At 44.3% G+C, this 25,148-nt stretch overlaps 1 long non-coding RNA gene and 3 other non-coding genes across 4 annotated transcripts; 3 read left to right on the top strand and 1 right to left on the bottom strand.

The window, feature by feature from the left end:
• The first annotated feature begins 15,951 nt into the window (after nucleotides 1–15,951).
• LOC123464677 lies at nucleotides 15,952–20,922 on the top strand. Its single transcript, XR_006639726.1, has 2 exons — nucleotides 15,952–18,113; nucleotides 19,779–20,922. It is a non-coding gene; the product is annotated as an uncharacterized LOC123464677 (long non-coding RNA).
• Nucleotides 16,395–16,466, bottom strand: TRNAH-GUG. Its single transcript has one exon. It is a non-coding gene; the product is annotated as a tRNA-His (tRNA).
• On the top strand, nucleotides 17,131–17,202 carry TRNAH-GUG. The gene has a single exon. It is a non-coding gene; the product is annotated as a tRNA-His (tRNA).
• TRNAH-GUG lies at nucleotides 18,700–18,771 on the top strand. Its single transcript has one exon. It is a non-coding gene; the product is annotated as a tRNA-His (tRNA).
• Nucleotides 20,923–25,148: the final 4,226 nt, after the last annotated feature.

The raw sequence follows: 25,148 nt of genomic DNA, 5'->3' as shown, positions 1-25,148 counted from the left end.
ACTTAAATTGAAGAAAGTAGGGAAAACCACTAGACCATTCAGGTATGACCTAAATCAAATCCCTTATGATTATACAGTGGAAGTGAGAAATAGATTTAAGGGACTAGATCTGATAGATAGAGTGCCTGATGAACTATGGACTGAGGTTGATGACATTGTACTGGAGACAGGGATCAAGACCATCCCCATAGAAAAGAAATGCAAAAAAGCAAAATGGCTGTCTGAGGAGGCCTTACAAATAGCTGTGAAAAGAAGAGAAGTGAAAAGCAAAGGAGAAAAGGAAAGATAGAAACATCTGAATGCAGAGTTCCAAAGAATAGCAAGAAGAGATAAGAAAGCCTTCTTCAGCGATCAATGCAAAAAAAATAGAGGAAAACAATAGAATGGGAAAGACTAGGGATCTCTTCAAGAAAATCAGAGATACCAAGGGAACATTTCATGCAAAGATGGTCTCGATAAAGGACAAAAATGGTATGGACCTAACAGAAGCAGAAGATATTAAGAAGAGATGGCAAGAATACACAGAAGAACTGTACAAAAAAGATCTTCACAACCCAGATAGTCACGATGGTGTGATCACTGACCTAGAGCCAGACATCCTGGAATGTGAAGTCAAGTGGGCCTTAGAAAGCATCACTATGAACAAAGCTAGTGCAGGTGATGGAATTCCAGTTGAGCTATTCCAAATCCTGAAAGATGATGCTGTGAAAGTGCTGCACTCAATATGCCAGCAAATTTGGAAAACTCAGCAGTGGCCACAGGACTGGAAAAGGTCAGTTTTCATTCCAATCCCAAAGAAAGACAATGCCAAAGAATGCTCAAACTACCTGCACAATTGCACTCATCTCACACGCTAGTAAAGTAATGCTCAAAATTCTCCAAGCCAGGCTTCAGCAATATGTGATCCATGAACTTCCTGATGTTCAAGCTGGTTTTAGAAAAGGCAGAGGAACCAGAGATCAAATTGCCAACATCCGCTGGATCATGGAAAAAGCAAGAGAGTTCCAGAAAAGCATCTATTTCTGCTTTATTGACTATGCCAAAGCCTTTGACTGTGTGGATCACAATAAACTGTGGAAAACTCTGAAAGAGATGGGGATACCAGACCATCTGATCTGCCGCTTGAGAAATTTGTATGCAGGTCAGGAAGCAACAGTTAGAACTGGACATGGAACAACAGACTGGTTCCAAATAGGAAAAGGAGTTCGTCAAGGCTGTATATTGTCACCCTGTTTATTTAACTTATATGCAGAGTACATCATGAGAAACGCTGGGCTGGAAGAAACACAAGCTGGAATCAAGATTGTCTGTAGAAATCTAAATAACCTCAGATATGCAGATGACACCACCCTTATGGCAGAAAGTGAAGAGGAACTAAAAAGCCTCTTGATGAAAGTGGAAAGTGAAAAAGTTGGCTTAAAGCTCAACATTCAGAAAACAACGATCATGGCATCTGGTCCCATCACTTCGTGAGAAATGGATGGGGAAACAATGGAAACAGTGTCAGACTTTATTTTTGGGGGCTCCAAAATCACTGCAGATGGTGACTGCAGCCATGAGATTAAAAGGCACTTACTCCTTGGAAGGAAAGTTATGACCAACCTAGACAGCATATTGAAAAGCAGAGACATTACTTTGCCAACAAAGGTCCGTCTAGTCAAGGCTATGGTTTTTCCTGTGGTCATGTATGGATGTGAGAGTTGGACTGTGAAGAAGGCTGAGTGCTGAAGAATTGATGCTTTTGAACTGTGGTGTTGGAGAAGACTCTTGAGAGTCCCTTGGCCTGCAAGGAGATCCAACCAGTCCATTCTGAAGGAGATCAGCCCTGGGATTTCTTTGGAAGGAATGATGCTAAAGCTGAAACTCCAGTACTTTGGCCACCTCATGTGAAGAGTTGACTCATTGGAAAAGACTCTGATGCTGGGAGGGATTGGGGGCAAGAGAAGAAGGGGATGACAGAGGATGAGATGGCTGGATGGCATCACTGACTCGATGGACATGAGTCTGAGTGAACTCTGGGAGTTGGTGCTGGACAGGGAGGCCTGGCGTGCTGCAATTCATGGGGTCGCAAAGAGTCGGACACTACTGAGCGACTGATCTGATCTGAAATACTTTTGGACTTCATTCTAGAATACAGCTAAGTTATTACTTGGAAACAGTTTGAATCTAGCAAGTCTTTTTTTTTTTTTTTTTGCTTTGTTACGGAGATCCAAAACAGCCTTTAAAGGGACTTCCTGGGCAGTTCAGTTGTTAAGACTCTGAATTTCCACTGCAGGGGGTGTGGGTTCCCTACATGGAACTAAGTTCCCATCTGTCTTGAGGCCAAAGAAAAACAAAACAGCCTTTAAACTAGGACTAATTTGGCTCTACTACTGAAACAATCCTTTCCTGAGAATTTGACTCAATGCCCCAAGAGTTAGGTCTTTCCACTTGGGTCAGTAGTTTCCCAGTCCTGTGCAAGCTCTAAGGATTTTTCTGATTGCTCTTTTTCAGTTCTTCTTTCTTAGGTCTCAGTGGTTTCCTCACATGCATGTCCTTATCAGCCTTCTCTCTGTTACTCTCTCCTCGTCCGTACTCCGTCCTGTGAATACCAGCCATCTTGAACTGAACTCTGAATCCCATGAGATCAATGGGCCTGGAAACCCTTTCCAGGCAGTAAGCTAAGACAATCACAGGGTTCATCTTATTGCCCTTTCAAGGATCACCATCCTGTGCTGCCTGTTGTCCAATATCTGAAAATCTTTTGAGTTGTTTACGATGAGATAAGTCTGGACCTTGTCACTCCATCTTGGCCAGAAGTGGAAATCTGTGAGTAATTATGAGTGCCTACTATTGTGCTGGATGCAGCCTTTGATGCTGAGGACACAGTCGTGACCCACACAGACAAGGGTCCTGTCCTCCTGGAAAAAAGCTTTTTCAAAAAAAAGAAAAAAAAAAGGACCTCCAGGGAAGCCTGCATAGCATCTTTTTAATTTTATTTCTTTTGCCTGTAGTGGGTCTTCATTGCTTTATACTGGCTTTCTTTAGTTGTGGAGATCAGGGGTTACTCTTTATTGTAAGGAGAGGCCTTCTCATTGTGGTAGCTTCTCGTTGTGGAGCACAGGTTCTAGGTGCATGGGCTTAAGTAGTTGTAGCACATGGGCTCAGCAGTTGTGGCTTGTAGGCTTAGATCCATAGCATGTGGAAACTTCCTGGACCAGGGATCGAACCTGTGTCCATTGCATTGGCAAGTGGACTCTTATCCACCGTGCCACCAGGGAAGTTCCGGGAAAAAGCTTTTTAATAAATGCCTGTGAAGATCAGTATTGGATTCTACAGCAGGAATAGATACAATTAAGAAGTCTTCATTCTGCCTTTCAGGACTTTCAGATCTACAGCTTCAAAAAATAGCAGATTACACTGGAGGGCAGAGGATAGGCAAAGAGGTGAAGCAGACATCTATATAAAAACTTCGCCTATCATTTTTTTGCTTGTTTGTTTTTGCTCTCTTCCTTTGTGTGATTTTTTCCATTACTGTTCTTTTGTATTTTTTTTATTTTTTGACTACCATTTTGTAAACAGAATGGTAGTTGGTTGTAACAAAGCAGCATTAGTTTAAGAATGAATGTGGGTAATTATAGTGTCCATTCAACAGAATCCTAAATCAAGTTGATTTATATGAAGTGTTTATTTATCTCAATGCTTGATAGGGACAGCTTTTTCCCTAACTTCAATTCAACAAATAATTATGGACAAATTCACAGCTCGGAGTAGTGTATGGTGCCTTTTCATCCACTCCTATGCAACTTGTATTATTATTCCTATAGTCTTTTGCCCCCAGATACAGAATTCTCTCCGGAAGAATCTCTCTTATTCAAGACCACCTCCATAATTTGTGGGGCCCAGTGTGAAACTAAAACATGCCCCTCCTTGATCAAAAAAAGAATTACCAGATGTTGACAGCAGAGCAAAGCAAGCATGGGACCCCTCTGAGAGTGGGCCTTGTGTGACTGCCTAGGTCGCACACTCATGAAACCATTCCTGCTCCCGTCTCACCTCCAAACAAATTTCAGTCTCCTCTTTGATGCCCTCAACCATCTGTCAGGCAGACAGGAAGGCTCTCCAGCAGCCTGGTAACACAATTAACACAAACACACAAACAGTCAAAACATTTGCATCATTAGCAGATCGAATGCACAGTGCTTCTCCTAGGGTTGTAACACAACAGGTACTTGATAAACTCTTGTTGGATAACAAATACTGAAGAAATCATGCCCTAAGAAAAGGAGTTAGTTAGCATAGCTTTGATCATCAGGACTTTTCTGGCACCCATGAAATCTTCCCACATGAGTGATCCCTTCTTGAACTCTAAGGATAGGTCTACCAGTGTTCATACCACACTAACGTCATTTAGCAGTCTTCGGAGGAAAACTGTTTAAACTGAAGGAATTGGGACCTCCCTATTGTCATCCTGCTTATTTAACTTAAATGCAGAGTACATCTTGAGAAACGCTGGGCTGGAAGAAGCACAAGCTGGAATCAAGATTGTCGGTAGAAATATCAATAACCTCAGATATGCAGATGACACCACCCTTATGGCAGAAAGTGAAGAGGAACTGAAAAGCCTCTTGATGAAAGTGAAAGAGGAGAGTGAAAAAGTTGGCTTAAAGCTCAACATTCAGAAAACAACGATCATGGCATCTAGTCCCATCACTTCATGGGAAATAGATGGGGAAACAGTGGAAACAGTGTCAGACTTTATTTTTGGGGGCTCCAAAATCACTGCAGATGGTAACTGCAGCCATGAGATTAAAAGACACTTACTCCTTGGAAGGAAAGTTATGACCAACCTAGACAGCATATTGAAAAGCAGAGACATTACTTTGCCAACAAAGGTCGGTCTAGTCAAGGCTATGGTTTTTCCTGTGGTCATGTATGGATGTGAGAGCTGGACTGTGAAGAAAGCTGAGCGCCGAAGAATTGATGCTTTTGAACTGCGGTGTTGGAGAAGACTCTTGAGAGTCCCTTGGCCTGCAAGGAGATCCAACCAGTCCATTCTAAAGGAGATCAGGCCTAGGTGTTCTTTGGAAGGAATGATGCTAAAGCTGAAACTCCAGTACTTTGGCCACCTCATGTGAAGAGTTGACTCATTGGAAAAGACTCTGATGCTGGGAGGGATTGGGGGCAGGAGGAGAAGGGGACGACAGAGGATGAGATGGCTGGATGGCATCACCGACTCAATGGACGTGAGTTTGAGTGAACTCCAGGAGATGGTGATAGACAGGGAGGCCTGGCGTGCTGCAATTCATGGGGTCGCAAAGAGTCGGACATGACTGAGCAACTGAACTGAACTGAACTGAACTGGTGGCCCAATGGTTAAGACTCCATGCTTCCATTGTCAGGGGCGTGGGTTTGATCCCTGGTCGGGTAACTAAGATCCCACATGCAGCGTGGCTTAAATAAAATAAATAAAATGAAGGAATTAAATTTAAAGGAAAGGCAGAGAACCAGCAAACTGAAAATTTCAACTTTCCAATCAATAACTGAGCTACTGTTAAGTGGATACAGATCTACATTATCTTGTTATCAGCTAAAGAAGAGAACAAATTGAGAAATTATCCTGCTTCCAAAAAGGTAACTGAAAAAATCAAGTTCCAAGGAAAAGAACTTCACGGCCCTCCCATTCCTCCCATGCTCAATTCCCTCTGGCCTTGGTGCCAGCCAGGATCATAAAACAGCTGCCATCTGGAGGAGTGAGGCAGGTTATCTTGTAGAATCTAACAGATTTTTAGAGCAAACTGGACCTTTAAGATTGTCTTGTTAACCACAACTGAACTGACTGTGGGCAGTGCAGGGCATCAAGCTGCAAACAACTGCCTGATCGGCAGGGTGTAAGGACTCTGCTCTGCTGGTCGTGCACTTGGGCCTGCAGTAAATCTGACAGTCTATTACACACTTTCCTCTTCATGAAGATGACATCCAGTCCCTCTCTCTACCTGTGACCTTGAGAAGTCTCCCCTCACTCTCCTGTCTTCCCAAAAACCTGAAGGTCCTTTCCAATTAGATGATTCACTGATGTCTCAGCACTAATTGTTCTAAACATGAAATTACACTTATCTTGTCAGATGCCATCTCCTCTCAAATTCCCTCTGTTACCCTCTAGGTAAAGCATTCCTTATCCTTACTTTCTCCTTCTGTTCCCGTAGTGGTACTTTCCTCACTTGGCCTTGTGTAGAGCTAGGCATATGTCCAAGCCAGGTACAGGGTCTGGGCTAGAGCTAGGGCCTTTGTTCCCTCTCATCAGAGGGGAAGTTCCCTGACAGAAGACCTTGTGAAGGAGAAAAAGAAGACACGGAATAGGGGGCAAAGGGAAGCATTTAAAGATTCATCTCTTCAACGTCACAATTTTGGAAATGGTGGGCCCTAAACACCAGGCCATGCAAATTACTGGGTACAGTTAAACGGCAGATTTAAATGGGTGGTAATGACAAGTGTTTTCCAAGGACCCCTTTATTTTTTAATGTTTTCTATATTCAACTATGATTTGTTTTTTGAAATGTTTGCCATTTCTTATGTAATTCTGCTGTTTTTTAAATTTTGTCTATGAGAAATTTAAGGTCTTTTTCTCTTTATCTTTGTCTCCCACACAGGTTCCTTTCAGAGTAATGAGACGTTGAAAGTGTAAAGGATGTGAAAACAGAGGAGGGAGATGATAAATACCCTTCTATACCACAAGTATTGGTCTTGGTCAATTCAAAGACCAAGCACTAGATAGCCTGTTCTTTCAATGAAGAGTTTCTAGAAATAGCTAATTGAAAGATCAACCAAATGTTCTCACCACAGAAAGCAGAGTGAAACTATGTTAAGTCTTAAGGAATTAACCTTTCTGCTCTGGTGTTAAGAAATCTTATTCCTAAGGGGTCTTTCTCGATATCCTCTTTGTAATTTCTCTATCTCTTTGACTTTACTTCCCTCCGTCTTTCATCTGTCTGTCTCTCATACCCCTTCCTCTCTGTTTCCCACCTCTGTTACATCTTTCAGTGCGTTGCCTAAGAAAGCTGTGATAGTCGGAACTCTGGGGAACAGCTTCCCAAACTCCTGTGGGGACCACCCCACCTCAGTCCTTGCAGAGTGGAGTTGGTGACTAAGACAGTCAGAAATGAGGGTGTGTGTGTCAGGGAGCAGGTGGGTGAGCAGTCAAGGCTTTATCCTGGGAGTGACTTCCCTGGTGGTCTCATGGTTAAGACTCTATGCTTCCAACGCAGGGAGCCTGGGTGTTTGATCCCTGGTTGGGTAACTAGATCCCATATGCTGCAGATCCCATATGCTGCAACTAACTAAGAGATCCCGCATGCCCCAGTGAAAATCAAAGATCCCATGTGCCACAATTAAGACCCAGTGCAGCCTAACTAATTAATTATTTAGTATTTTTTAAAGGCTTTATGGGGGAATGAATGAGGCTCGTGAAGAACTCAGTGAGGCCCTGCGAGCACAGTCATGTGGTCTAGAGATTTGGCATTAACAAAAACCTCCCACAATTAGTCTTACAGGACTGTGACTAGAATCTTAATTTTCTATTTGCTGAACTTCTTGGGAGACTTTTGCCTGGATTCTGGTTAGAAAAGCCTAATCTCTAGTATTTCTTATTGATCTGTAGTTGGCTAATTATTTCCCATGGTTAAATTGTGAGGTGGACAAAGTCTAGGAAAGTTGTGTTCATTTCTCACTTCTGACCCTCCTCCTAGGTGCTCTAAGTATACCTTATTGGTGAAAGTCTATTCTTGTTTGAAAAACAAGTTATAAGGAAGTAATCCTTGGTCAAAATATTAGTTTTTAAGCATTTCAAGGTTTTTCTCTCTACCTCTCTTTCTTCTTCTTCTTTTTTTTTAACTTTTAAGGCAGGATTGGAGAGATTTGGAGTCAGAGACTCCACGAGAAATGACTTCGTGCCTTTAGGGAAAGTATATTAACCATCTTGAATCTCGAGTCCCATTTCTGAAAAATGGAAGTGATAAATTAATCTGCCTACAAGATTGAGAGTCTGCCTACTAAATGAGAACAAAAGGGAAAGGAGAAAAAATGTCTGTATAAATGGTAAGATGCTCTCAAAACTTTAGTACCTAAAGTATAAACATCCTAATATGTATCCTTTTGCCTTTTTTTTTAAGCTATATTGTTCATTTATCATATTTCAGGCACTACTCCAAGCCTGACATGTATTTCATTCATTTTCTCAGGTAATCCTATCCACACACCTTTGAGGAAAGTACTATTTCTATCCCAGTTTTCCACACAAGGAAACTCAGGCTTAGAAAGATGAAATACTTAAAGAGGTTAAACAACTTGCCCAACTGCTGATAAGTGGAAATCTTTGTTTTGAATCCAAACAGTTGGGTATTTCTTGAGTCGAGAACTCCCAATCCGTAGGTTCCCAAATCCCCTTGTCTCCCCTAATCAGAGGGTGCTGATGGGGCATTGCAGCTGGGGCACTGATTCAAACCTTCAGTTCACATCTCTCCCAGGAAGCTGTTTCAGTTCCTGATAAAGCCTTCTAGAATCAAGTATTGCAATAAAGATAAGTTTTGAAATAATGGCATTCTGCAGAGAGGAATTAAGGCAACTCTGATAGTAGGGAAGGGCACCCCAGATGCACTAGCTTTGAAGTCTGCAAACTCTGCCTGTGATTCAGTCCATAGGTCAGTTCTCAAGAACTCTTCCAGGCCTGTTGACTCCATGGCCTAAAAGAGTAGAACCTGCCTGCAAGGAAGATGGAACAGAGTGCTGGCCACCATCTCCTCACTTCCCTCCTGTCCTCTCCACCTCTGCAAGCCTTTCCAAGGAAACCACTGACCATATCACAAAGAGTAGAAGAAGGGGCCCTGCCTGGGTCAGATAGGGGCATGGAAAGGAGAGGCCATGTCTGAAACCTGCAATAAAGGACAGCACAGATGACTGGGAAGCCAGTCTTCGGCGCTAAAGCCCCCTGTCTTTTCCCTTTTCTCCATCCTGTCTTCCTCTCCATCCTGTCTTCTTCCTCTCCAGCCTGATCAAAATCTGTCCTCAGGAAAAGATAAGAGATTGGCTGCTTCCCTGGGAACCAAAGTCAGGAAGTAACCATGTAGTTTCTGAGTTTCTGTGCCCAGTAAAGGGCTTTGCAGAATTGGTGAGCAAAAGAGGTAGGTGCGCTTTGTCATAGTCGGGTTTATTTTCCCTGTGCCTAGATCAGTGCCTGGCTCTTTAGTTGTTGACCGAACGAATTTTGGAGGCCAGGGAGTCCTTTTCACAGCCCTTAAACTGAACACCTATTGGCCCTGGGCTGTGGACCTGTGGGCCACAGAAGTTAGATCTTCTGAGCAGAGGAACTTCGGATGCTAAGAGATCTAGGCCTGTGTGGATGTGAAGCCAACACTAAATACTGTATCACTACATGTACCCAGGGTGCCCTTCAGCTCCTAGCAGAGATTTATAAGCCTCACTCCAGCCTCCAATCCCTGCTTCCAAAATTCCAGAATGCTGGCTCTACCACTGGAGGACATGCCCCCACCTTTCTGGGGCACAGAGCAAGGGGTCTGGATTAAGACCTCCCCACTGTTAATGCACTGAATCGTGCCCCCCTCCCCCCTATTCAGGCTCCTCCTGTGGCTCAACTGGTAAAGAACCCACCTGCAATGTGGGAGACCTGGGTTCGATCTCTGGGTTGGGAAGGTCCCCTAGAGAAAGGAAAGGCTACCCACTCCAGTATTCTGGCCTGGAAAATCTCATGGGCAGAGGAGCCTGGTGGGCTGCAGTCCATGGGGTCACAAAGAGTTGGGCATGACTGAGTGACTAACACTTACTTAACCCCCAATTCATATGATGAACCATTAAACCTTAATGTGACTATATTTATAGTAAAGAAGTAATTAAGTTTTAATGAGGTCATAAGGGCAGGACCCTAGTCCAATAGGAATATTGTTGTTATTACTGTTGAATACTTTGGCCACCTGAAGTGAAGAGACAACTCACTGGAAAAGAACCTGATGCTGTGAAAGACTGAGGACAAGAGGAGAAGGCGACAACAGAGGATGAGATAGATAGCATCACCAACTTAATGGACATGAATCTGAACAAACTCTAGAAGATAGAGAAGGATGGGGGAGCCTGGTGTGTTGCAGTCCATAGGAATGCAAAGAGTAGGACATGACTTAACAACTGATAAACAAACAAAAAATTGTTCTTATAAGATAATACACCAGAGTAGTCACTCTCTCTCCACCATGTGAGGACAAAGCAAAAAGATGGCCATCTGCAAGTCAGGGAGTCCTCATCAGAAAATAAACTGGCCAGCACAAATACATACATACATTAGGTTTAAGCCACTCAGTCTATGCTATTTTGTTATGACAGCCTGAACAGAACAAGACACCTGCTTCCTCTATAATACTTCAGATTTATGCTCAGAGAGGTTCTGACGAGCAGACAAATCTTCTAGGCCCACTCTTACCCAAGCCAAATTCCTTCCTGTTATATATCTTTTATTCCACACAAATGGACACAACACTGCTTTTTCTTATACTCCATTTCTCCCTTGCCACATCTTAGATTTTTTTTTAATGGTAATTTCGTTTTTCCAACTTTAACTGAATTTCAGTTTCTGCTTGTTTTTCCATTTGGGTTTTGCCTTTTTTTTTTTTTTTTTTGGCCTCGTTGCATGGCATGTGGAATTTTAGTTCCCTGACCAGGGATGGAACCCATGCCCCTGCAGGGGAAGCTGGAGTCTTAACCACTAGATGTCCAGGGAAGTCCTGCCACATCTTAGATATTAAGTCACAAATGAGGCAGATTTTGCAGGACAAGAATCCTTTGAAGATCCAGGCATACCATGGGGCCCTGGTGGTACAGAGAATCTTCTCTCCCTTGGTCTGTCTTGGTCTCACGGTTTCAGCATCAAGAAATTGGGCTTAAGATGTCTCCATTAAAATGGTCATGTTACTTTGGGGTATGAGGCTAATACTTTTAACAGTCTTCAACCATTCAGTAGGTCAGCTGGCTCCTTCTGAAGGGAACTGAATAAAGTTCTCCTAAAATAATTGTAGGAAAGAAGGTTCAAGAGTCCTGAGAGGGAAAGCTTAGGAACCAAAGCTTATGTCTAAAAGAGAGTGAAGCTTAAATCAGCAAAGCAGGATTGCTGACATGGTAGTGTTTCCCATTTCCCAGGAGATAGAAAACTAATAAAGCCCCTGATGCTGGCACAGCATAAACCTCAGCAAAGGCTAATAAACAATTATAAAGCATTTACAATAAGACCTTAAATAATTAACTAATTATCTTGGAAAGTTAAAGAACAGGACGTCAGGGTATGGGACCTGATTATAAAGTCATACATATACATGTGAGGTGAGGCCACATATATATGTGAGGAAGAGGGTGGCAAGAAGGAGGCCTATTAGAATAGGCTGAAGGAGAAGGGGAGGAGTGTGCAGATCAGTAGTCAGAGACAGAAGTGGGAGAACTATGTTGACTACAACCATACCTGTATCACTGCCATGTCTTGGGGTAGTCACAGTGCTGGACAAAAATCGCAAAGACTATTGCCCTTTCCAAAGAGATACATAACCAACTGCCTAGGAGGAGAGCCAAAAAGAGACCATTGGAAACCTACGGGTTTTTCTATAAAGCTGTTATGAAGTGTTACTAGACTCATTTTCTGCATATTTTCCAATCCCAACATTCTGCCTTATTAAAATGCTGGGCCTTTGCATTACCGTGGAAGTACTTTAGAGCAAGTCACCACTTGTTCGGTACAATTTCAAGATGCACTGTTGTCCAGTGACTGAGCTTTCATTGCCTTGCTGGTTTCCAGGAAAGCAGATCCCTAAATCACTCAGAATTGACCCAACAATTTTTTCTAAGAATTGCCCGAGTTTCCACTGTCAAAAAACTGCTCACGTATATCTAAATAACTTAAGAATATTTTTAATATAAATAAAGCATTCCAACAATTTTCTTTTTAAGAACCGTAAAATCTGTACTATGCCTTCTGAGACCCAAGCAAATTAAAGATAATAGGATTGTTAGGGAACTGTTGACCAAAACTGCCTGCCTTGGCCAGGCACAACCAGTAACAGGTTTGCTTAAGTCTCCCACTTCAGGATGCTTCAAAAGGACACAAAACCAGTGTGGGGCCCAAAAACAACCCAGAGAAAACCTAAGAGGAGCCAAGAAGGGGAGGAAATACCAGTTGATAATATGTCTCAACAACCTCTCAGAAATCCTTGTGCTGAAAACCATCATGACTGAGAGATGCATGCACTACCAGGAAGGGCCTGAGTCAGATCAAATGAAGGCACAACCAAGATGATAGGCCAGAAACAGCCCAGAAAGCTAATCCCACCACCATTAAACCTGAGACTGTGAGATACACGTGGCAGAGCAATTCTTCCCAGTTCCTTTACCCTGCTGCTCTCTGCCTGAGTGCCCCTTTTCAATAATGCGTCTTTTGTTTTGTCAGTATGTCTCCTTTGACAATTCATTTCCAAGGATTCTGAAGTGGGACCCCTTCAAGAGCCCATTGTCAGGCCATTGAAAGAGTCCCATCCAGTGACAGGATGACACTGGCAATATATATTTACAAGAACAGAGGTTTCCAAAAATCAGAGGTAAGATGAAAACCAATTTTATTCTGAACAACCTTTTAGTTAAATCATTGAGGGTGTGGCCCCTGCACTGGAAGGGTGGAGTCTTAACCACTAGACCACCAAGGAAGTCCCCAGATGCTCTAGATTTTGATTGTGGAGGTGGTTATACAGTTGTGTATATTAGACAAAAAGCACAAATGTGTGCAATTTACTATTATCAGTCATCATACTTTCTATAGACAAAGGAGCTGAGGGGATAATAGGTGGGGAAGAAGACACTATTAACACATTATTTTCCATTGGCACAATTTCTTCTGTTTATTTTTGATTTAACTTTCCTTTCTGATTCCTGCACTAGAATATAGGTCTACGAGAGCAACGTATCTGTCTTACTCATTACTATAACCCCAGAAACTAGAACTCTACGTGGCACATAGTAGGCCATTAATAAATAGTTGATCAAATGAATGAGAATTAATATGGTAAGGACAACATAAAGAGGTGGAAGGGGATCAAAATGAGGGAAGTGCTGGATAGAAACTTGAATAATTTTACAATTCTGGAAGTTTATGTCAGTTCTTCCTTGGAGAATTTCCTTCCAGGGCAGCAAAAGATGTCTTTCTTCTACAGCATTTCTTGTGTCATTTCTGACTGTTGCTATAGGCTAGCATTTTCTCCCAGCTAGAAAATAACTATTTGGGGCGAGAAGCAAGATATACTGCTTTGCAGTTCCCCCATGATGTACAGCACTTTAGCTACACTATGCTAGTTTGCTGAATGAATGAATAACTGAAACTTGAGTCCTGAATGTCCAGAGAATCCCTGAGGAATGGGCTCAGTGTTATAGGGGCTAAAGTCAAAGTGATATATTCAAGAGTAAGTTTCATCTGGCCTCAGCATTCTACATCTACTCCCTGGGGAGCAGTACCTCCTAGTGGACGTCCAGGGCTGCTGCCTCCTTCCTAAGTGCCCCAAAACACGGACCCTCAGTGACTCCCTCCCAGAAATCCATCTTCTCCTCCTCAAAACTTCCCTTTCACCCCCAGCAATGAAGCCCAGTAGACAATGAGGACCAGCAGACTCAGACAGATCCCTTCTACTAACCCCCAAAATCCACAGCGTAAATAATGAAGGGCTCCATTAGAGTCAGGTGGTTCTCTCAATCATACCTGCACTTTTCAAACTCTATGGTGCAAATGAATAATCTGTGGAGAATCCTGTTAAAATGAAGATTCTGATACAGCGGCTCCAGTTTGTAGGCCAAGATTCTGAATCTGAACTAGCTTCCAGATGACACCAAAGGATGCTGGTCCAGTCTGTACTGCCCCCCTGTGGTGATTGGCAGCTACAGCAGTCACAACTCCAGATGCACCAAGAACTCCAGAAAGCCATGGGGGTTGATTGTTTAAGCAAACACTGTGAAGCATATAAACATATGTTCCCTTCAAGGTTTGCCCCTGGAAGGTTTGCTTGCTTCTTTCCTGATGCTGAGACCCTAGAGAAGAGCTCTGCCTTCCAGCTGGAAGGGGTAGAGGAAGGGACCACATTCCCAGAATCAGAAACAGAAAAATGTGGTTTAAATCAAGAAGTTAAGGGGAGGGAGCTGAAGGCTCAGAGAGGGTGTCCCAGAGCAGTAGTCTCTATAAGGTCATCCCAGGCCAGTGTCTCTAGCTCTCAGCTTTGCCAGCCTGTAAACTCCACATTTTGTCAGCGCACCAAGAGATAAGCAGACTGAAGGGAAATGAATCATACCAACTAGACTCAAGGGTCTAAACCAAATGGCAAAGTAAGAAGAACAAACACCAACTAATCAGAAACTTGTTCAAAGCAATGCTTTTCCCTGCAGTAATGTCTACGTGGGCTGGCATATCATTACCAAAAGTCTGTTTTATGGGCCTGAAATCAGAGCAAGTGGAATCGAGTGAGGGGATATTATGTCATTTTGAAAGCTGGATACACCCATCTCCAGGATATTTGTATATCTGCCAAGAAGGTCAGCAGTCAGAAGCTAGGAGAAAACACTACCCCTCTGTTAATCTTCCTGCACCCGGAAATTTTCTGTTCAGCTTTCTTTACTACATTCCTGGCCTCAGAAGACACTTCAGTTGCATTGGATTGGATGTGAATGGTTAGAATGGGTTATGTCCAGTGATGTATGTTTGTAGGTTTTATTTTCTTGGTTGACTCCTTTTGCTCTTGGAAAGTGATGGCACCAGAACTTCTCTCCAGATTCTGAGAGCAGCTCATTGCGCAGCACTGAAGCACCAGCAGGAGAGGAACAGAGGGTTGGAAGGAAGGCCACTGGGGAAAAGCTGGATCCTTTCATTGCTTCCTACCCTAACACCTTACTCCAGGTTGCAGATTTTAAAACCTGTGTAGTTATTTAAGTGGTCAGAGGAACAGAGGTTGTCACATTCCTGTTGGCTGGTTCTTTTTCTGCTGGTGATGTTGATTTTCTATACGGACAACACTTAAATCAGTGTCCAAAGTTGGGCAAGTTTCTCAGGCTCATCTTTCCTCATTCCATTCTCTGAGTTGTCCTGTTGTGTGGCTTTACATTCATCAAATTTAGGGAAGTGGCAGTAAGGAGACCTGGAAAATTACAGCACTCCACAGTGTCTTGCTTTTACAGGGTTCAGTATGCTTTTGTAGACAGATTGTCAGTAAAGGGAGCACAACCCCACTTCTTCCTGACTTACTCTGCCACTCCCCTACAACCCCTGAACTCCCCCCTCCCGGCCCCGCCCCGCTCCCCTACCTCCACCCCCGCCCCCACCCTAGGTCCTCTGGGAGAAGCTGGAGGGACTCATTGTTCACTGAGTCCTATCTCATTCCCTCCTTGACAGTGATACAGCCACTACCCAGCCACCTGAAAGCAAACTCCAAAACTTACTTCCGTTTGCCTGTTGCCAAATGACAGACTTAAATTTGCTAAACCTAGATACTGCTAAGTCACTTCTGTCGTGTCCGACTCTTAGCGACCCCATGGACTGCAGCCTGCCAGGCTCCTCCATCCATGGGATTTTCCAGGCAAGAGTACTGGAGTGGGATGCCATTGCCTTTCCGAAACTTGGATAAAGTGCTCACAAGTGCTCACAAAACAAAGTAACGAAGAGTATTTGCTTTAAACCTGAGGTAGGTTAGGAAAAAAAATCCTCAAGGAGAAAAAGCCCTCCCACCTAGAAGGCTGAGGAGACGCAGGCCACAAACTCTTCCGCAACCTCATAGTGGCTACCGGTACCAATTCGTCCAGAGCGGTCAGATTTTTCGCTAGTCACAGTGTATTGTCTAATCTGCACTCTCTAATTCTTAATAAAAGTTTGCAGTGTTCTATAATCCCTGCACTCCAAAGTATTGACTAGCAAGTATGCTGCTTTTTTTTTGAGAACCCAAAATATGATTTCACCACTGATAGCAAATAAGGAAAGAGAACGAGTACCACACGGAAAGTGAAAGTGAAGTCGCTCAGTCGTGTCCGACTCTTTGCGACCCCACGGACTGTAGCCTACCAGGCTCCTCCCTCCATGGGATTCTCCAGGCAAGAGTACTGGAGTGGGTTGCCATTTCCTTCTCCAGGGAATCTTCCCGACCCAGGGAACAACCTCCCAAAATTAAACAGTCTCATAACACAGAAGATGACGGTTGGCCGACTCACTGAAGCCCCTGGGTTCACTTTTTGCCGAGTTATTAATATAATTTCAGCCCTGACCTAATGTCAAGAAGCAGTTAGGGAACAACCGCAGAATACTGCTTCCCAAGTCTAAAAAAGACGCCCCTGCCGTGCCATTGTTGCCACAATGCCGTGACTCGGATTCGAACCGAGGTTGCTGCGGCCACAACGCAGAGTACTAACCACTATACGATCACGGCGAGCTACTGGGACGCCGCGAGTAATGCGTCACCCAGTGTCGTCCTCGTCTAGATGGCTGCCGCCCTCGCCTGCCCAAGTTGCTCACTATCAGCCCCTCCGGTTCTGGCACAAAGCCTGAAGCGGAGTAGAGGCGCCGTAGACCCCGGGCCGAAGTCTCTGTTGATCGTCCGCCTGGACCGTTAAAGTACTTTGCAAACTAAAGGACCCTTGGGACGCCGGGCCTGCGAACCGGACTCTCACGCAGCCTGGAGGGGATGTGAGGCCTGCGTCAGCGGGTCGTCCGAATAGCGGCGCGGGTCTCCTCTCACACCCATTGTGCCCTGGCGCTCGTGCTGTCTGAACAGGCTCTGGCTGGGAATGGGACTGTCTCTTAACTCTCACAAGAAGAAAAATCAGTTCGGGCCCACAGCACAACTTTCTTCGAGATGCGGAGTAAGATAACCCCAAGACACCTCGCACCGCGGTAGTGAAACCGCAAGATCTGTCCCGCGGGCGAGTGCGGACTGATATTCAGACAGCTGAAACACAGTGCGCCTGCGTGCGCACGGACAGAGCGGCGAGGCTTGAGATGGGCGGGAATTAGCAATGTCACAGCCAGGGGGCGGGGCTTTAAACAGAGAAGAGCTCAGGCGAGAAGCGAAAGACACAGGTCCCCAGTAGCTCGCCGTGATCGTATAGTGGTTAGTACTCTGCGTTGTGGCCGCAGCAACCTCGGTTCGAATCCGAGTCACGGCAGTGCGAAAGCAGTGGCACGGCAAGGGGGCTTCATTTTAGCCTTCGCCTCCATTTTTTTTTTAATCTTCAGTTTGTGACAATTTTCTCGAAAATGGATCCCAATCCCCTCGTGACAGAAACGATATTTACGCCAGGTCTGGCTACACTGGATTTCGGAAGAATATAGGCTTCCGCTTACACTGGGCTACGCACGTTATCCGGCACAACCCAAACAAAGCACAGAACACTCAAGAGGCAAAGTGCTAAAATTAACATATGTACAAATTTCCATAGCAGCACTGGAAATGGGCTTCCGGTAATAGAAGTCTTCGCAGAAGAAGTGACCTTGGAAGTAGCTCTTTACAGGCAGAAAGGGAATTTGTCAAGCAGCAAGCAGCCAGGATAATCTCGTGAGCTAAGGTCTTGAAATGGAACGAAGAGAATTCCTCTTTGCAGGTCTTCTCTTCATCTCATCCCCACGACGCTTACAGGCCCTGGTCGGAAAGGTAGTATTAAGCGCTTCTCAAGGACCTGTTGAAAGCAAGTAACTAAGAAATGGGAAACGACACTGAGGAAAGTCCACAAGATGAACTGTTAAAGGCTCCGCAGTCGAGGGGTGTTGGGAAGAGAGGTAGAGGAGTGCGATTCCATTCGGGTTTAGCAGGATCCTTCCGACTGCTCTGCAGTGGGGGAAGGGGGGTAGTGATTAGAGCAGACGACACTGGAGAAAGACGGGTGGTCCCTCTGGATTCACTCATTAGAACCAGTGGCACGTTCTGTTTAGCAAAAAGGCACTGCCTACTGTGGACTCAGCCTGGTTCTAGGCGCCTTGCGGACGAAAGCTCCGATGTATCCAGAAGGAAAATCGGGCTCCCTCCCTGCTGCGCTCAGGGACACAACAGAGGATGGCACCGGATCCGGCGGAAACACAGGTGAGCGGACGAGTCAATGCCGTCGGGGGAGCAAGGAAAGCAAGGAAGGGGGTGCTGCAGATGAGGGGAACAGCAGGTTGAGATAGATACATTCATGGAGTCCCTTCTAAGTAGCCAGTCCAATTCTGGGGGTGTCTTCCTTCAGAGGCAGCGTTCGGTCACTCGGGGAATCAACAAAGAGAAGCCCTCAGGAGCTCCCCTCTTCCGGTCTGCGGTGCTGGAAGGGTCTCGAGGGCACAGGAGATGGGATTCCTCCAAGGAAGGCGAGTTACACAGTTTGTGAACATTTTGAGTTCCGGCCAGTCCCTTCCCTGGATGCCCAAGTGGTATCCCCTAAACTCCCACTTCCCTTACATGGAACCCACTCTTTCCTACTGCGTCATCACCATCTCGGTTAGCTAATGGACCCAAACTGGAGAGAACCGGAGCAACTGGCAAAAGAGCAATGCGCCTGCGCATTCTCAGATTCGGCCTTAGGCCTGAACCCGCCCCATAGGTGGACCCTTTGGTGACGTGCAGAATGGGAAGGCCTATAACTGTTGAAGAAGACAATCCGAAAGTTCGCCTGACAGGTCTCCGGTAGCTCGCCGTGATCGTATAGTGGTTAGTACTCTGCGTTGTGGCCGCAGCAACCTCGGTTCGAATCCGAGTCACGGCATTGTGGCAACAATGGCACGGCAAGGGACCTCCACTTTTAAATTCCTTTTTCCCACCCTAGTCTACGACGCTTTATATAAATCATAACTCACTTTTTTGAAACGAAATGCTGCATCTCTCTACTTCGAAAACTGAGCCACCTCCGATCTCCACCTTCAATAATTCTCATTTAATCCTCTGAATACCAGCATTAAAGCAAACAAATTGTAACCCTTTCCCTCCTGAAAAAAATTGAAAATCAGTGTCAAAATCATTTTACACCAACAAAACAGCGACCGTATGGCCTCGCGATTTCTTTCCTTTTCATACATTAAAAAAAAAAAAGTCTTCATTTTCAAATGGAGAATACAAAGCACAAGCCCAGTGAAAACTGTCTCCCTCTCATTCTTCACCCTATCTAGCAATCATCGTCAGCTTCCAATATATTTTTCTGTGGCAGTCTTTGTATAAATAAATATTTGTATATGTATGCGTGTTGAGTCCTAAGTCGCTCAGTCGTGTCCGACTCTTTGCGACTCTATGGACTGTAGCCCTCTGTTCACGGGATTCTCCAGACAAGAATACTGAAGTGAGCTGCCACGCCCTCCGCCAGGGGATCCTCCGGACCCAGGGGTTGAAACCTTCTCTCTTACGTCTCCTGCATTGGCAGGCGGGTTCTTTACCACTTAGGGTCATCTGATACATGTATGCACATATATTCCCGCTTGCTACTTCCATAGTACAGGTGACATCTTCTCTTCTTTCTCACCCCCAGAAATCAGACTAAACTTCAAGTCTTAGATTTGCGATGGTAACCTATCTCCCACTACAGGAAGAGTATACATACCCCAGGGGGAATCTCCACCCACCTGATCTAGTCCTTTTTCTCCCCAGGCACAGGCTCCTGGTTGGGGAGGGTGGAACTCTGGGTTGATAAGATAAGGGAAAAGAATTCATTACCTTGCCCCCCAAAAACCGGTTGGATGGGAGCCTGGGCTGTGCTGGGAATTGGCCCTCTTTTGATTTTAGGTTGGAAGGTCAGAATTCATTTGGAGACCCTCTGAAGGCAGGAGGAGGAGGGGTTGAATGGCATCACCGACTGGATGGACATGAGTTTGAGCAAGCTCCAGGAGTTGGTGATGGACAAGGAAGACTGGCATGCTGCAGTCCATGGGGTCGCAGAGTCAGACACGACTGTGCGACTGAACTGAACTGGACTTCCATTTTTTCCTTATTGTCAGAATCCAACTTAAATCACAAACCACTCAAGTTAGAAAATTCAAGTTCAGTGAAGGTAGAACTGAATCCTACTATGTTTGTGTTCCAAGAATACAGCCTCCCCATAAATATTTGAACAGAGATATCTTATGGAGTCCATAAATGAGATAAGTGGCCCAGTTTGCTGTATGGCTGCATTTTAAGTTGTATTCTTGCAACACAGAACCATGTTATTTTTATACCAGAAAACATGACTCAAATGAAGCTCCATCTACATGCAGAATATCTAAGAACAGAAGTCATATATTTGGGATATGTTTGTCTTCTCAAGGTTGTGGACAGAGATGAACACAAGGCAAGGCTGGAGACCAAAGGCAAGGGCCAGACTTAGAAGAAGACAAAACCAGAAGGAATGAGAGTTCAGAATGGGACTGGGCATTCAAAGGCAAGCAAATAGAAGTAAGGACATCCCATGCAGTACCCAGCAAGGGAAGTGAGCACTAAGGACTAGGCTTTGGGACATGTGCAAACTTACCAAGTTAAGGGAGGAAGAGAGGATTTGTCTTGAGAGAAAAGAGAGCAGCATCATTTCAAGAAAAGTTTGGAAGAAGAGGGTTTTACGCATAGAGGAGGTCAGCAGACAGGAGAAAGAGAAATGAGAAGTCACTGGTCTTAACACATAAAAGTCGTTGACTTTTAAAACCTTCTGTGAGAGCAAACAGATAACGTGTAACAAGAGTCAGAAAAAAATATACACTCTTTGCCCCAATAACTCCACTTTTGGGAATCTTGCCAAAGGAAATTATCCTAAACTTGGAAAATTTATCCACATAAAGATGTTTGTTACAGTTATTTAGAAGGGAGGAGAATGGAAATAGCCTAAATGCTCAACAAATAAAGTGATAAACTAAAGTATGTTCATTTGATGAGATATTAAATAGCCATTTTTAAAGTACAAAGTCAACTTTTAACTGCCATCTCCAACCCTTTAAAGAAATTGATTACAAGTACAAGCATTGCAGACTGGTAAGTACAAGTTGTGTCTGGAATATCTTCTGTGAGAAAGCAAGTAAGTGTTTAAAGACTGGCAAGACCAAGTCAACAGAATCCAGAAGCCTCTTGAAAGGGCTCTTACTGGCCCAATTTAGGACAGTTTTGAGCATTAAAAAAATGATGGTAATGGATTATACATATTAAATTAAAAAAAAAATTTTTTTAAGACCACAGGGATTGGGTGGAGGGGTGGGGGGAGAAGAAACTCTCTCTTTACAGAAGAATGCCAGATAACAAATGCAGAATGACAGAATTAGAGTCACCTTTTGCAATCCCCAGTGTAATAACAAATGTAAGCATAGATCATCAATGGAAGCTAAGACCACTGGGTAAAACATGTTGGGAGCTAATAGTCTTAGGTTATCACACCACAACTTACTGTAAATTGTGAAATGGAGAGATCTGATGGACTCCAGCTTAACCAAGTGATCAAGTCTAACATTGCCAATAAAGGACAATGAGCACTATTGACTGGCCTGCCAGTGTAACACACTGGAAAGTCCACTTCATCTCAAATGTAGTGGTCTTTTTTAAAAAAAAAATGTCAAGCCTGAATCTAATCATGAGGAAACTATGGAAAAATCCAAAATGTGAAACATTCTACATGACAATTGCCTTGGACATTTCAAAATGAGCAATGTCATGAAAAACAAACTAGCAAGAAAAAAAATGGGAAATATTTCAAGATTTTAAAGAGAGTAAAGAAGCAAACAGTGCAACAGGGGAACCTTGGTAAATCCTGAATCAGGACGGAAAAAATCCCAAATGTATATATGTATGTATGTGTTGGAGAAGGCAATGGCACCCCACTCCAGTACTCTTGCCTGGAAAATCCCATGGGTGGAGGAGCCTGGTAGGCTGCAGTCCGTGGGTTGCTAAGAGTTGGACACGACTGAGCGACTTCACTTTCACTTTTCACTTTCATGCATTGGAGAAGGAAATGGCAACCCACTCCAGTGTTCTTGCCTGGAGAATCCCAGGGACGGGGGAGCCTGGTAGGCTGCTGTCTATGGGGTCGCACAGAGTCGGACATGACTGAAGCAACTTAGCAGTATGTATGTCACAGTTGCTCAATCAAGTCTGACTCTTTGTGATCCTATAGACTGTAGCCTGCCAGACTCTTCTGTCCATGGGAATCTCCAGGCAACAGTGCTGGAGTGCTTGCCCTATCCTCATCCAGAGGATCTTCCTGACCCAGGAATCAAACCCACATCTCTGCATCTCCTGCAATGACAGACTGATTCTTTACCACTGAGCCACCTGGGAAACCCAAGTAAATGACATTTGGCGGGGAGGGATGGAAAAAAATTAATATGGACTGTATAACAGACAATGCTATTAATGATAATGGTTTGTGGCCCCATAGAAGAATTCCTTATTCTTAGGGAATGGCTGCTAAAGTATTTAGAGCTGAAGCATCATGACAACTGAAACTTGCATCAAATCATTAAGGGGGGGGAAAAGGCTGAAGGGATAGAACAAATGTGGCAAAATGTTAAAAAGTAGTGAATCTAGGTGAAGGGTATACAGATTTCCCCTGTACTTTCTTTGAATTATTCTGTAAGTTTGAAATTAAAAAAAAAAACAAAAACCTGGAAGAAAATAAAGCTTTCATAATAAAAATGGGGAAATTATGCAATGTTCAGTGAAAAAAATAAGGATACAAAATTGTGTATACCACAATTATAGCTATATAAAAATAACAAGAGAAATGATCTTTATTCATTTCAACATTTGTTAAGCTCTTGCCACACGACAGGCTTTGCACTGAGTGATGAGAACACCCAGATCACCTTCAGAATCCTGAGTCTATGGTGCAATGCTAAACATGCTCAAGTACAAGACTTTGGATCTGGCAAACTCCACCCAAGTCTTGAGGGCCTCACCTCTGTATCCTTGGTTCCTAGCAAGCTATCTGGCCCCATGAGGTGCTCAACAATGCCTGATTCTGAAAGTGCATTAACAAAAGTTTAAGACAAAAGTAAGTTCACGGTGTACATAAAGTATTAGAGCTCTCTAATTATCATTTAAACTATCCTTATGATATCCTCCCCCATCCTCATGTGATTTTACTTCCTAATCTTCCTCACTATGAATTCACCCCTTCTTAATGGTATGCTGGTTCACTCAACCCATGCTGACCTCTTAGCTTGCAATGACCATTTGCTCCTTTGCTTCATCTACCCACACCCTACCCAGTTCAGGTCTACTCCCTGCGTGAAGCCTGACAACTTTTGTGCAGACCTTATTTGATTCCATTCCTCTGTGCTGTCAGCAGCTTAGTTCCATATTTCTTAAACATAGGTGGCTTCATTTGACACCTACCACTGTAAGCACTTTACAGTTTTAAAAGCCTGTTCCATCATTTCCATCATTCCATGTCCATGATTTCCCTTAATGCTCACAGGACAGTCATCATGCCCTTTGCAGATATAAGGAAGATAAGAATCAGTGGCAAAAGGAGAGTCTTGCCTTTGATCCTGAGATGTGTCTCGAGCCCACAATTACTGTTAAACACCTGGTGATTGAGGAGACCCTCCAATATGAATCTACTGGATCATTCTTCTAGAATTTATTATCTTTATAATAAATAAAGATTTATTTATATCTTTGCTTTGTTAGTCAATTTTAAGCAAATATCTATTTATTAGGTTGCACTGAGTCTTAGTTGCAGAATCTTCAATCTTCATTGTGGCATGTAGGATCTTTCAGCTGCAGCATATGGAATCTTTAATTGTTCCATGTGGAATCTGGGATCCAGTCCTGACCAGGGATGGAACCCAGACCGCCTGCTTTGGGAGCACAGAGTCTTAGCCCCTGGACCACCTGGGAAGTCCATTAGTCATATTTGAAGCCGCATATTTTTATGATGTGCATGATATTTTCTCTATTATACCTCATGAAACCATACACAATATCAGACATTTCAATTATCTCCTTCAGTCCTGCCCCTCAAAGAGTGGTGGGAGGACCAGCTGCATTTGTATCACTTGGAAGCCTGTTAGAATTCCACCGAAATTCCATCCCAGCTAGACCTACAGAAACTTCAGTTTAACAAATTCCCCAGGAGATTTGTGTTCATTTTATAGTTTGAGAAGCACAGCCCTGTAACACCAACTAGAATATGCACAAAGCAGAAACTCAGCAAATATTTTGAGACCTGGGGCCCTGGGAATCCTAGGAGATTCTCAGTTTTGCCATCACATCTTACTCTACTCCAGTTTTGAGCTTCCTTCCCTTTGGGGCCTCAGGTGGCTCTTTGCTCCCTCACAAAGCAGATATGAGCCTAAGAGAGAGGGAGACATTGAGGTGGTGTCAGAGGGATGGATGCTGATGAAGTGAAGCTGCTGTCTTTCCAACAGTCAAAACCAAGTGTTGGAGTCCGGCCTCAGGGCTACAATATTTCTGGGGAGAAATTGGCTTTATTTCTAAGACAAAAATGCCTATCGCTTGAGCATCTGAGCCTCTGGGGATTAAGGGGTTTGTGATAGACAACACTGGAACTGTTTCTAGACTTGATTTATTGACTTGTCTGTTTCTATTCTGTCACTAATCTGACGGACAAGGAAACCCGGGACATGAAAGGATTTCTGCGTGTTTGCGCTCTCTGCCATCAGGGCCGGGTCGACCTGCTCAGAGTGGGTGAGCTCAGGGGTGGGAGGCGTTTGTGCAAGAGCTGTTTGCCTGTGAGGAGGGCGTATGTGGAAGCCACTCGGGAGAAGTGGGTGCCTCTAGGGAGCTGATTGTCTGTGATGTGAGATGTCCGCCTGGAGTGGGTTAGAGTATGTGCAGTGAGAGCGGTTGGATGGGAGGAGGTAGGTGGGGCTCCCATAGCAGCACGCCGAAACCCGGTAGTTACAGACTGGTCCTACCGAGCAGCCCCCATCTCGGCTTCCCCTCTGCCTGCCCCCAACCCCAGCTTTTCCTCCTAGGATAATATTTCCCAGTTAGGAGTGGCCTTGGGGAGGGGCAGAAGGAGCCGGAAGGCCAGGAATCCAGGAGTCTAAGGACTCCCCTCTCGGGGTCGCGCTAGGTGGGAGGTCGGGGAGCGGGGGGGAGGGGGCGGGGAACAGACGTGGGCAGGTGAGCCCCTGCAGGGACAGGCGTGGCGACACGTGGAGGATTTAT

This window comes from Bubalus bubalis, chromosome 11 (genome assembly GCF_019923935.1).
Source record: "Bubalus bubalis isolate 160015118507 breed Murrah chromosome 11, NDDB_SH_1, whole genome shotgun sequence".
Taxonomy (NCBI): Eukaryota; Metazoa; Chordata; class Mammalia; order Artiodactyla; family Bovidae; genus Bubalus; species Bubalus bubalis.
The sequence above is the reverse complement of the archived record's forward strand: the minus strand, read 5'-3'. Positions and strand labels throughout refer to the sequence as shown.